Here is a 14,510-nt window from a genome sequence, read left to right as displayed (position 1 = left end):
GGACTTTTTAAGGTTGTACCCTGAGTAAGAATGAGTCATTGGCCTCACAATGGGCCACAGTGACAGCCCGTCCTCCGCACAGCTCTGATAGCGGAGAATGCCACTCTGGGAGGGTTTAGTCGCTTTATATTCTCTCCACGCCAAGGTCCTAACCCCCTGTGTCGGCCCCCTCACCCCTCACCTCCTGTCTCCTCTAATGTGGCTTTATTGACTGTGACACACTGAGCATGGAGACGATGACCAAACAATTAAAAGTGCCCCCAAAGGAAGGGCCATTAGAGTCACAAACCATTCCACGGGCTTTGTGTGCTGATGTGTCTGTGCGTGCACACCGTTTGTGCGCGTTTCCAAAGTGTGACAATACACAAGCAGTGGTGGACAAGTGAGGCGGGTGAAATTCCTCTCACCACACCATCCCCCATCAGCCCATGAATATGAAACAGAGCTCTTAGCTTCCTAAAGGGACGCAGACAGAGACGACGGACACCGCAAACACGCCTCTCATTTTGGTTAAATTATCAGCAGGGCGAGAGAGATGGAGAGGATCATATGTGGCGCTATTGTTAGCTGATAACTGTAACTCAACCCTGGACTCTTTAAAGCAACCGTCTCACAGCGCTCCTTCCTAAGATTACTCTCCGACACATTCTGCCGCACGTCTAAGCCTCCACAAACTGGGTTATCAGGGAAATCAAGCTTGCTAAAGCTTCAGCAAACATCTCAGAGATCAACTGGATTATGATGAATTGTATGTATTCAGCTGCCGCATCAGGCTCACTCTCTGCAGAGACACATCTCTAATGAAGTGGGGAAAATGATGGCAAGTGGCTAATGCTCTTAAAGAAACACATGCATACATATAATATGTTGCTGCAGAGGGTTCCTGACGGCTTTAAGGGCCCTAATCTTGTCTTTGTTTCAGCTCTAGCTCTGGTTCTGTTCTGTCTGCAGCATGTAAATGTGAAGCGAAGCCCCATAATAATGCCGCTAATGGTCTGCATGACCTCTGACCTCCTGTCTCTGTTAGGGTCTTCACAGGGCCACAGGCCAGCCACATAATCGCTTCCATGAACTACTCATAGCCCTTTCAAATGTGACTTTTAGCCCTGGTGGAGAGTTAAATGTTAATTTTGTGAAATACAGCTAATGCTCGGCTGTCACTTGTCGTCAGGTTTGATTATGTTCGTGAGCTGTTGTTTGTCCTCCTTTATTAGTTTACGCTGCGATGAAATGATCTGCGTTTCATTATGACCTCCTGGAAACAATCCTGTCGACAATTTCGGCACGGGATGCGCACACACACAGTGCAAACAATACTTAAATGGAGAAAAGGTAAAAGTAGAAATAGAATTATACTGAAGATTTTATTGAACAGAACACTAGATTTCTTCTGATTTATCTCACGGCTGGCATTTAGAAAACACCATCAAAGACTAAAAAAAAATTCATCTGGCAGGAAGATGTTTAAATATTACCTATTAAAGGCTGCTCTTTCATTAAAGGCCATCTGTTCAGTAAATTTTTTTGCATCCAGATACACTGTCAATAAATATCATCTGTGTTAAACTTTTACCAGATCCCCCCCACTGGGACAATTTCATTACTGTTAGAGATGACATCAGGCCAAAACAACTGGCTCTTTTATCTTAGTTAGGAACGGTATCAATTGGATTTGCTGCCTTTAAAGAAAATTGGAAGAACATGAGCCTGAACAGAGTTAAGCTCTGAGGGGCATGGTGCGTGATAACAGGTATGAAGAATTCAGTTTTCCTGTGCGCGTGTTTTTGTTCAAAGAGGAAATCATTAACTTATGAAAACACTGGGCTCTTCAGTGAGAGGTCTTCATCTGAACATTCACAGGTGAGCCACGGCTACAAAGCCTGAGCACAGCGTATAGAATTATATCTGAACTTTGTTCCTCGTGAACTTAAAGCTTCCCTAATCACAGTTTTTAATATTAATAATTATCACCAAACTCTGCAGTTCCAATCAGTGCTACAGAGCATTTTAGAGTCTTTCAGCTCATTGTTTTGGTTTAAAGACCAGGAACTGTTTTGGTTTGTTCAATCTTCTCTCATCAGCCTCATTTCCAGCAGCAGCAAGCAGCTGTTTTCATCAAATACACTCTAAAAACCCACTGTACACAAGCTTTCCAGCAACATCAAACAACAAACAGTTGGTTGTGTACTGTTATGGATTTTGCTAGCATACATTTGCCAGCTGGCCAGATATGTGACTCTATATAAATTCTAATGTTGCAATAAATATGCTCAATGTCAAGTAGCAACTATTTGTTATACAACTTTATAAGATCATAATGTCAGTGTTGCGTTCATAGCTTGTGACTCCTGCCCCCAAACCACCGAAAAAAATCACTTAATGCAGGTTTGAAGCGATAGTTTTTTAAAAAATTTTCACATAAAGGTTCTCACCAGTAGTGACATTAATGCTGGGACTTAAAGCAAAATGAATGGTGGCAAACAGAGTCAAGCTAACGGGAATATGTTAGAGCTACAGTGAAAAGAATTCAACCACTAGGGGGCAGAAAGACTCAACACAACAAACAACAATCACACTGAAACAGCCTTTTGCACAATTCTATTGGTAGTAAGTTGGCTAACCTCCATCCATCCATCCATTTTCATCCACTTATCCGGGGGCTGGGTCGTGAGGGCAGCAGGCCAAGCAAAGCACCCCAGACGTCCCTCTCCTCAGCAACTCTTTCCAGCTCCTCCTGGAGGACCCCAAGGTGTTCCCAGGCCAGATGAGATATGTAATCCCTCCAGCATGTTCTGGGTCTACCCCGGGGCCTCCTACCAGTGGGACGTGCCTGGAACACCTCCAGCGGGAGGCGCCCAGGAGGATCCTGATCAGATGCCCGAACCACCTCAACTGACCCCTTTCAATGCGAAGGAGCAGCAGCTCTACTTGGAGCTCCCTTCAAATGTCCGAGCTCCTTACCCTATCTTTGAGGCAAAGCCCAGCCACCTTTCGGAGGAAACTCATTTTGGCCACTTGTGTTCGCGATCTCATTCTTTTGGTCACTACTCAGAGCTCATGACCATAGGTGAGGGTTGGGACGTAGATGGACCAGTAAATCAGAAGCTTCGCCTTCTGGCTCAGCTCCCTCTTCACCATGATGGTCCAGTGCAGCGTCTGCATCATCTTTCATCTTGTGCTCCAATTGTCTAGTTAGGCCATGCACCCACGCAGAGTTTTGTTTTTGTTTTTTTCTGAGGGACAGCATCTTTTTCCATCGAGGACACAGCTTATGTGGCTGCCACCAGAAAACGTGCTACACCTAGCATCTTTTGTCTTTTGTTTTGTGTGGTTGCATTTCCAGGAAAGCGCTGGTGCCGTCACTGTTGCTCCTCTCAGGCAGCCAATCATCCAGGGCATGACCAAGAAAGCGGAGGGGAAGCTTGTTGGCCTATCCAGGCCATATGACATGTCGGACAAAAACTGACAAAAAGCTGACATTTGGGAGCTGATCAGCCGGACACTGAATGTTGCTGGTCAGTGTTAGGCTTTTATCATCATACTGACACAGTGCCATCTTGGACAAGTTTGTCAGTTGTGTAGTCAGCCCCCTGATAACCTAGCATCTTTAAGAAAGACGCAAGGAGTGCTGTTTTTGATGAAGCACTTCTCAGTCCCCTGCCACAGCTTTTCTGCCACAGAAGAACGCTATGTGGACACAGGCGCTTAGGGACTTAGCATGATGAATGTCCAGAAAAGTACCTTCTCATATGTGTCACACTCTAAGTTGAGGGGACTTAAGGCCTCTTCTAATATCCTCCACTGAGGAACTCATGCCACCTTACTGTATGTCAAAAATATTAAGTATCCCAGTTACCCAGGGGTCACATTTTTCTTTTTACTAATTACCACTCTGTCATCACCTCGAGTGTAGCAACTGTACTATGTAATTACTACAAGTGCATTTTTGTTTTTTTAGGTTTGGTGCCTGGAGGAAGAAATTTAACCAAAATATGTTCCTTAATGTATCACAGCATCAGGGTGTCCTTTAAACAGCTTAAGTATTAAATCACATGTTACCTTGATTAATGAATAAACTAATCCAAATACCCTCTGCAGTGCTGAAACCTTGTTTAGAGTTACCCACTACTACCATCTACTGGAGGCTGTTATGTTATCTCAGCAGGCCTCCACACACAAATACAACCACCTGCAGTGATGACCGAATGAAAGCATGGTGACCTTCTTGGGTTTCAGGCATTGGAGCTACAAACAGCTCTAAACAAGAACCTTAAAACCACTCCAAAAACTGCTGAAATTCGGCTTACGTGAAAGCAAACTCCCAAGTACACTCTCATCACCCGGCTCAAGAGGATTGTTACTCCGACATCCAAATATGATCTCAGAACACTTGTGTGAGTGCGAGCGGGTTTAGCCAAGAACCAAGAACAGGCGGACAATAAAACAGCAAATGTGAGCCACACGAACACGGGAGCTGCTAACTGTGATGAGGTCAGGCCTCTTTGGACCTTCTCCTGTTGCCAATGTCATTAAAATGAAAAACTGAGCAAAAAAAGTCTTTCCTCAAGCCTCATAAATAAGGACTGTATGATTCAGAGCTCGAATTTCCTCTTAGGCGTCAAAAATTAGGAGCTGCAAAATCAGTGTTTGCTCTGTAACAGAATAAGGCATGTTGTGTTTTAAAAGCAGTGTCCCAAAGTGACACTTTGAGAGCTTATTTTTGAGGCTCTCACATTAGAGAAGTATTTTATTTATTGCAGGAACACAATCTGTTTGCACCTCTTAGTTGTCAATTATTGAAGTCCAGTGTGTCTGTTCTTTAAAGTGGGATTTAAAAGAGTTAAGATCACTTTTCTTGCATTATTTTTGTGATATATTCTGTACAAGATTTAAATCCATGTCACGGAGGAATACAGAATTCAAGTTGATGGTGTTGTAAATTCTGATGCCTTTTGAGACACTGCCCCCCTCTGGATCAACTTAAAGAAATCATCCAACAGGTCACACAAACACAGAGTATATTTGTAGTCATGTGCACATGTATGTGAACAGTGTGTTACGCCATTCAGTTTAACATTTGTGCATTCAAACAGGTGCACATCTGTAGAGAGTAAATGTCAGCGCTCTGCGTATGAACAGCTATTAGAAGATGAATCACTGAAGCTATCATAATAAATCCACTGTTTTAGTGGAAGTTGCTGTTCACACCTTTCCCCTCCCTGCGTAGAAAAAGATTAATACTTCTCATAGCATAATTTGGAACATCTGCTTAGCGCTAAAGAGGATGTGGATCCTGTCATAACATTCCCCAGACCGACAGCGTGTCGTTCACTAATCAGATGACGCCGCGCACATCCACTGGGATTTGAAGAAGTTTCCAGTCTCCTTTTTCTTCACACCCAGAGACTTACATAACCCCAGAAGAATCCGCCTGAAACGGATTGGTGAGGAGACAAATGGGCCACAACAGGTCTTATGTGGATTCTGTCTGGATGAGCCAGACAAACAGCAGAGACGCCTCCAGATAGACAGCAACATCCTGGACTCCAGAGGTCCAAGAGGGAGTCTGCACCTGCTCGTAGTGGTTGTTTAGGAAAACTGACTCCTTGTATGGAGTGACTACATGTGTAGACGAGTACACGGTGCGTTCAGGGCTGCCAGCATTTAAGTGCATTTTTGATATTAAATCAGTTTGTGAACTTTTAAAGGTCCATTGTGTCGGATTTAGGGGCATATATTGTCAGAAACCTTGAAATTAGCTATTTATATCTACATAAGGAGCATGTCCTCACCCACGGAAATTGCTATGTCACATCGCCATATTTCTACAACAGCCCAGAGCAAACAAACCAAACACTGGCTCTAGAAAGGGCCAATAACGTTCTTGCTTTGGCCATTATAGTAAGATTATTTTCTTAAGGTAGAACTGTTTTATTCAGTGTTTCTCCTGGTTTCTATCGCCAGATCTGTTTGTTTTGGAGAGCAGGAGACCTCCACAGATAACTCGTCCCCCGGTAAAGATCTCCTGAACGGCTGGATCAGAAAAGAAGTAGGCACACATTAACAGGTATTGGGCTAGCGGACTGTCTGCAATGAGCCAAACAATGTCACAGAATCACTGATTTGTCCGGCTCCTGGTAAAAACCTCCTGAACAATGAACATTGAAGGAAGTCTAACCAAATGTTTGAGCTGGTTGCAATCTGCAAACGTCACAGCTAAATGCAACTAACTCCCCCTAAACCTTACTCTCTGTTCATTTAAATATTTAAAGGAATTGATTAGCGTTTTTACACTTAATCATCCAAGCACTGTACTTACATATACATTTCAGGTATTGTACTTGACTATTTCTGTTTTATGCAAGTTTATACTTCTGCTTCACTGCATCTCAGGGGTAAATATTTTACATTTTAATCCACTATATTTATCTGACAGCTTTATTTACTTTACAGATTGCAATTTTCATCCATTTCCTGTCCAGTGAAAACCATGTACCATATATGCGTTGCTTTTGAATGTTTCTGAAGTTTCTTTATAATTCCGTAGCTTCTCAAGTTAAATCAAACTCTTTAAAAACCCTTTTGGATCAGCTTGAAAATCACAAAGCTGAAAACAGGGCTGTTTTTCTGACACCATGATAAATTGAATTTTTAGAGATGAGTGGTTCTCACAGCCGCACAACAAACACATGATTATGTTATAGAATATGATGCATTGCTGTTGATTAAACTACCTGACAGTGTATGAAGGAGTTGTAATGAGCACAACCTTAAACATCTACAGCATTAAAATGCAACATACCTGTAGAGCTATTTATCAGCCTAGATTGTTTTGGTGTGAGTTGCTGAGTGTTGGAGATATCAGCTGTAGAGATGTCTGCCTTCTCTCAAACATACTGGAACCAGATGTCACTCAGCTTGTGGTGCTCAAAAAATACATTTAAAAACTCATCAACAATGTCTCTTTCCAGAAATCGTGACCCGCTTACTCAAAATAATCCACAGACCTTGTTGTGAGCGGTTTTGTGAAGAACTATTTTCTTTCTACCAAACTACATCCACAAACAGTATCACTGCACAGAGGGAAACGTGCATCTACTCATGGAGGAGGGGCTTCTGACAGCACAGGTTGTAAACTTTAATGGTGTCCTCCTCTGCTGAGCTGTAATGTTAGCTATCTCAGTGGCGCTAGGTGAGCTAGCAGTAGATGCATACTTCTATCTGCGCAGTGATTCGGTTGGTGGGTGTAGTTTGGTAGAAAGAAAAGTTATGTGCAGAATGAGCTTAAGAGGCAGATTTTGTTACCTCAGGTCAGAACCACGCTAGCAGTTTCTACTTGTTTCCAGTCTTTATGCTAAGCTAAGCTAGCCAGCTGCTGGTTACAGCCTTATATTTGACAAACATGAAATTGGTAACAATCTTCTTACATACAAATATTTTCTAATGTTGTCCTCAGCGCAACCTTTTCTGAGTCTGGGGAGAGCATGACACGCTGTTTAAGAGTATCACCTCAGTGAGGACAACAACCAATCAGCAACCAGCGCACCTTCTTTGTATCAGCTGCTTGGGGCCCCTGTTGACAATGGTGGTGCTGGTACCAGGCCGCCCAGACCTCAGCCCCTGTCAGCCCAGCATACACAGAGGAGAGTGGTGAAATCACTAGCACATGGGCCCTAACACACACACATTCAGCTCGTGTTTGGAAAAATGGCATGTTCAGTGCCACACTCCTGACCCCTGACGCACCCAGACTATTCTTTAAAAATAATAAAAATAAATCCACCTGGGAAACATGAGATGAATCGGGCGATATTTTAACATTTAGAGGAGAAATCATAAGTCTTATGTTTATATAATGAAAACTTTGTGGCCATATCTGCTGGGCAAATTGTAAACGTGGCTACAAATGTTAATGGCAGCGAGTTTCCAACACAATGTATGTGTGTGAGTGCGTAGTGTTGAGCATGTGTGAATGCTTACGTGCTCCACAGAGAGCTCTTTGTGTATCGCTCTAAACTACTGGAGGCACCAGCAGTCAGCGCGCTCCAACTTTATGTCAACGGCTTTGTGACAATATTTATATAATGTTTGCATAAAATTATAAATATACAGGTGTATTTACCTGTAAGGACGGAGGGAGAGCTGCTCTTTCCCATGTCGTCTTTCAGACCGGGCACTGTGGAGGCGGTGTTGGACACATCGGGGCAGTGATTTGTATGTATTTGTTTAAGACTCGGGTTTCAGGTTGAGCTGAGTACGTGTCACTTTCATTAACACGTTGGTGCTGCCGGCCATGTGACTGCAAGGTCATCTAGAGTTACACACTTTCACTTCGTGGTTACCAACAGGCTTTAATTTTACAGGCAAGAAAATATATAGGTGTATACAGGATATTTCTGTGTGGAATTGTTTGACCTTTTCTAAATTGCTTCAGTATATCATGTCAGATTTTTGTGCTGCATTTGTCATTATCCAAAAGACTGGATCAATTTGACTGCTCTCAGTATTTCTGGTATTTTATCAGTCTCCTCTTTTTCCTTTTTTCTGCCTTTGTTGAAAAATCCTATATATATTTATTTTAAAATGCAGGATATACAATAAACAAGGATATTATTTCTGTGAGTGAAAAAAAAACTATGTATCAGGAGAGGCCTTGTCTCTTCAGTGGCCTCCAGGCTGCTATTAGTGAGGCTGCAAGAGATTTATGAACACTTCACAGCTCAGTATATTAGACCGCTGCCGCCTGCCAATTTGCAGGGTGTTGCAGGTGTCAGTGGGAGTGTGAGGTGAGCTCAAGTTGGTCAATGGCCCCATTATGAACCTAACATGTTCAGAAAAGTAAAAAAAATATCCTGAAAATTTGCCTCTTGAAATGATTCAACTATATTTGTTCAAGAGTACAAATACACAGGGCTGAACCAAATGTACACATTAATACATTTCTTATTCTAGCAGCATGAGGCTGTACTTAGGCATCAACCTGTTCTCAACCCAAGTCGTCAAATTCAAAGTAATTGTCATGCCCCTTGGCATCTCATAGCAACGCACAGGCCACAAACCTAAACCATACTTAGCAACAAAACTACGTGGTTAGGTTAAAATGAATACATTCATTACATAACATGGTGTAACATAAGTATGTCATGTGAGTGACGTCAGTGCACCGTAAATTGCGCAATGTCTTATTAAAACTACATTGACTTTTGGTTCACGTTGGACATGAACTGCGGTCTCCTGAATGAAAGTCCGTCTATGTTTTTTTGTTTTGTTTTGTTTTTGTTTAAAGATATTTTTGGGGGCATTTTTAGCCTTTAATGGATAGGACAGACAAGTGTGAAAGAAAAAAAATATATATATAATTATGGCGAAAACGTAGTTTCTTCCAACACTAGAAAAAACACTATTAGTCGGTGATAAGTAGTGTTTAACTTTTAATTGAACACTAAATTAAAACCCTCAGCGCACACTGCAGCACAACCAAACAGATGCGGAACTCAGAGCATCAGAAGTGTCTCTGACACCAGACTCAGAGCGGACCGGTGGAACTGGAAAATGCATATTAGGCCTACTAGTTACTACTTATGTTTTTCAAGAGATTTCCCAAATTTGTTGTTGAGTTGTGATATGCCAATTGTTTGGCAAATCTGGCACTCTGCTTTCTGGGGGTTGTCGGGGCATATTTTAAAGTGCAACCACACATCTGATCTTGGACATCACATCTTGGACATGTCTGCCAGCTCTGAGTACGCTCGTTGTCAGTATCGGACTGGTGGGGGTTAGTGTCGCGTTTAAGGCCACTCCCAAAAAAAAGAAAACAAAAAAAAAGCGCCAAAGCTTCGATTTTTTTTTTTTTTTTTCATAATCGAATCCCGTGCCATCGAACAAAGCTTCGAAGCTTCAAATTTTTTGGGTCAGCCCTACTCGTGTGTCTCATAAAGATGCTAAAGGATGCTGGGTGCTACTCTTGTCGTGTGTCTTATACTAGCTTTCAAGAGTGCAGCAACATCTTGCGTCTGAGATTGCTAAGTAACCTTAACAATGATGATTAACATTTCCTCCATATTTATCACAGATAGATATTTACGGAAGAAGGGAAAAATATTTGTTGGTTGTGATTGGTTGGTCCTTGTTACATGACATATGGTGCGAGCTGCTGTGTTCCAGAAGATGAACTCTCAGGGCGCTGTCGTCATACCCTGAAAAAAAGGCACTCGGGAACGGGTGTGCACCACAACGGCGTCACTCTGGCATTTGAGCGTGCCTGCCACACGTCACACAATAAACTTTGGGGAAAAAAACGTGCCATGTTTACGGCCCCTAGCGTCAATATCACACGGTGAAGGACTTAACAAAGCAGTGGTATTTGAAATCCTTGGAATGAGAACCGGCTGTAGGCATACTGATGTCTGTTTGTTAGTTATTACACTTCATCCAGAGAGGAAGACATTTTACCGTAATTAATTAAACCTTATATTGGTACCACAGGAAAGGTCAGAGGATCTACAGAGTCATGAGGTTCATGTCTTTACGAAATTCCATGGCAGTTCCTTCAGTGGTTGTTTAGATATTTTAGCCTGGACAAATTTTGTGTCTGACATTGCCAATCCTAGAACTATGCCACTAGCAAGGCTAAAAATAAAACTATAAAATAAAAAAAATCTAACTATGCATGTTGAGAATGAAGGACTCTAAAATGTTAGTGCATGTGGTTTTTCTATTTCATTTGAAGTCTTACAGCAGGATTTCAGACCTTACGAGAACAAAAAAACAGCACCGCGATGACAACACATAACTATGACTTATGGAGGGGTAGTGAGAGGGGAGGGCTTCCTTGTTATTGTCCATCAGTCACAGCCAAGAAACTTCAGCCTCTGTGGGAGAGGAGACTAAAGAGAAGGACTGTCTCTCAGTTTTCCCTGTCTGCTGTTTCTCTGTCACCATCCTTCTGCTGCCATCTAAGAATTTCTCCACAACCTCCCTTTGAAAACAAAATTCAGTAGCATATTTCACTTCAGCTCTGGTAGGTTAGTGTTAGGCACTGAGCTGTCTAATCTAACCCGACAGTCAATTTCAGGGTCATTAGCCATCAGAAAGTTAGTGATTAAACCTTATTATGTCGATTTCCTTTTGATGTTGTGGACCCTGAATTATGGATCTGTTCACTTCAATTTAATCTCACAGTAACCAGGTGGCACTTTTAGAAACCACTGAAAGGTTAGTGCCACAAAGTGTTACTCTTAAATCTCACACATGAACTCATTTCCATCTGTCACCACAGTTTTGGTTGTGTCAAATTGTGTTTCATTATCTCTCCGTCTCTGTAACAGAGTCAAAACCTCACAGCAACGCAGATCTGCTCTCCATGTGCTGAGATGCTCCTTCTTTGTGATTGAACCGAGCCGCAATAAAATGCCAGGCTTCTCGGTTTCACTCTCCTCAATAAAAATACTTCTATCATATCAAGGCCTGCAACTGAACCCACGTTTGATTTGTGAGTCAAAGGAGCAGAGATAATCACAGGGCCTCTGTCTTACATGACCAAACTACTTTGTGTTTATGGGCTTGTGATGCAAGCCAGTGCAGCAGGCTAAACTGTTTTTAATTTGACCAACAAGGTTTTAGTTAGGCAGTAGGCAGCGAGAGGGGAGGACGTGGAGGTAAGAGGGGGATGGCAATGAATCAAACTGAAAAGTAGCGCCACAGGAGCCCCGAGGTGCCCAAATGGAGTCGATTACCAGTAAAAACTCAGTGTTTCTGAGGCAGCCGGCGGGGGTCCAAGGTGTTAAGGTTGGATCATCAGACAGAGTGTGAAATAAAAGATGATGATGGTTAAAGACACCAAGAATAAGAAAGAGAAATAGATTCTTATGTGAAGCTCCAGCTGCTCGGCCCAGAGCAGTTTATTTGGATTTCGGTTTCCTTCATCTATCAATGCCAATTATCAAAATGGGATGTAATTGCCTTGTTATGAATAGCTCTCTTCTTTTCTTCTACTCTTTTGTTTGCTTGGCTTGAGGGTCCGTGACAGACAACAAAAGACTCTGTAGTCGTTCTTCCTTCTGACAATGAGCTCACTATTATTCAGCAATCAGAACAAGACACTTAAGGGCAAAACAAATTTGGCTTTGATTTCAGACTTGACTTAAACCTCTACAACAACAAACTTAGATATCACTTAACATCCCCAGGTGAGCCCTGAATGACCTAAACCTGACAACTGTGGCCAAGTCCATCCAAATGTAAAGTGACGTCTCAATATATAACAGATAGCATCAGTGATGTTTAACATTCTTCTGATTCTTCATGTGTTGCGTAGGAAATGAATTTGAAACAGAACACTTCTCTGCTGGTAAAATCCCATTCAGCAAAGCACTTAACCACCAGTGAAGCAGCGTCCAGCGGAGACAGACTGTGCAGCTAAGTGTGAAATAGGGCATTGCTAAGAAAAAATTACTCACTCAACTTTTCACGGCTGAGTAAATGTTTTTAAAAAAGTGCTCAGAACCAACATCTGCTGCAATAATTAGATTAAACCCAGCCCATCTATCCTGGCTGAGAAGAGGAGCAGCAGTAGGAACAGAGCGGAGCATCTCAGCAGTTAGAGGAGAGGATTGCATGTCAGAAGAACCACCCGAAGGCTACGTTTTCTGCAGAGCTACTAGGAGACATAATCATGTCTGACTGCAGCCTCAAGGCGGACTTCGCTCTGCTTCTCCATCACCAGCAACCGTCTGGGCAAACACAGGAGGAGGAAGAGATCCGGATGGTACCAAAATAGCCGAGGGGCGCCAAGAAAGACATGGAATTGATTGAATCAAATCGTCCAGCATTGCAGTGAATCATCATGAGACCGTGTACTGAATGTATAACTCATATTAAAGGTGCTGTATACAACATTCAGCACATTAACATAGCAAATATTTGTAATGTAAAGATATATAGAGGAGTAAGGACAGAGTGAAGTCAGAGTGAAGTCACTTCCGATCCAATACCGATATTACAGCCTTGAGTTTTGGCCGATACCGATACCGATCCGATCCAAGCGCGTATTATACATTTTCACTTATTTTGTTGTCAGTCATGTTAGAAAAGGTTTGATCAAGCAAAGAACACCTACTTAATCAGGTTAGTTAGAATGATCCACAACAGTTGGTGTGAGAAACTGACCTGTTTATTGTTAACAGGGTTAAATAAACAAACTTTAAACTTGAACATTAACATTAAATAAAAAATATAGCTGGTTTGCTTTGGCCCCTTAATAAATAGAAAATAAATCAACACAAGAAATCTTTAAAATGTCTAACACTGAAATTAAAATAGCAGCAAGACTCCACACACTTGTGCTTTGGCCCCCTAATAAATAAAAAATAGATTAACACCACAAGACACTGTTGACATTTAACAAACAATGCAGCCTTTCCTTTTCAGTTATTTTAGTAGTCAGTGCCAGTCTGGTGCACAGACACACAATATTGTACAACTGTTTAAACAAGCAATAGTCCATCCATGGCTCCAGTTTCACTAATTGTGCCCAAAACAATGCCATCAGTGCTCTTTACTTAAACAGTAAGAGTGTAAACCAAATAAAAATATCACTCTCAAAAAACCAGAGCAGAAAACAAATAGTCAGTTAACTAAATTGACCGCTACTCTGCCTACCCTTCCCTCCGTGTGTGTCTGCCGTCTGCATGCTGGCCTGGTGGATTGATAGTAAGAGCTGGAGTGGATCACTGGAATGGACTGCTTGAATTGCGGAGCGCTGGGCTGGCCGGAAAACCTGGAGCGGACTCCGTGAAAAACTGGATCAGAGTTCTTGGATAGGCATTTTTCCATGCAGTCCGATCCAATGCCGATGCCTGTTTTTTGCTAATATCGGCGGCCAATACCAATCCGAATATCGGATCGGGACATCCCTAGTATGTGAGTCCTGTGAGTGGATCCCACTGGCTGGCTAATCTCTGCCGCTCTACACTGCACTTTTCAAATCCCAATGTTTGGTCAGAGGCCCTGCACATCAAATATGACGTACTAGGTACCCCTCCTGCATCTGTTTTGGACGTTTGGAGACGGCTGTCAGCTTATGCTCATAACAGGCGTTGTTTCTTTTCAAAACACGCTGTCATGTTCACAGGAAATTGTACAGTTTCTGCTTGTTGGAAACATACAGTCTCTTTAGAACAAAGGTAAAATACCTCGCTTGTAGGTCGATATCTTTAGGGTTAGGCAACAAAAGTATGTGGTTAGGATTAGAAATGACATGGTTTGGCTTAATAAGTATCGTTACCAACATAATGTAAAGTAAAACTGGAATCAATGAAATCTCCTTGCACAGCCACAGATCGTCAGGTGCTGGTAGGCAGCAGGAACGTGAGTCATAAGATATGCAAAAAAATCCTCCGCACACTGACATGGACTTTACTATCGAAATATAATGAAGGGAACATCGCGTTTAGCGTCATCAGGTTCACCTCATCAGGTCTGACCTAAGCATTCTCAGGTGTGTTTAAATG

The 14,510-nt window shown here is 42.3% G+C and overlaps 1 protein-coding gene across 3 annotated transcripts in view; it reads left to right on the top strand.

Moving 5' to 3' along the window:
* The window catches only part of LOC125896398 (chymotrypsin-like elastase family member 3B), a 71,391-nt gene that overhangs the window by 45,677 nt on the left and 11,204 nt on the right, over positions 1 to 14,510 (top strand). Inside the window, exons 1-2 of one of the 3 annotated variants that reach the window (XM_049588943.1) lie at positions 1,721 to 1,750; positions 5,965 to 6,067. The exons of the other annotated variants lie outside the window; for them this stretch is intronic. The gene's annotated coding sequence lies outside the window, so the exon portion shown is untranslated. Of the gene's footprint in view, positions 1 to 1,720; positions 1,751 to 5,964; positions 6,068 to 14,510 lie in introns of those variants that run through there. 3 annotated transcript variants of the gene reach the window in all.

This window comes from Epinephelus fuscoguttatus, linkage group LG10 (genome assembly GCF_011397635.1).
Source record: "Epinephelus fuscoguttatus linkage group LG10, E.fuscoguttatus.final_Chr_v1".
NCBI lineage: Eukaryota > Metazoa > Chordata > Actinopteri > Perciformes > Serranidae > Epinephelus > Epinephelus fuscoguttatus.
Note: the sequence above shows the minus strand (reverse complement) of the source record. Positions and strands in the feature narration are given on the sequence as shown.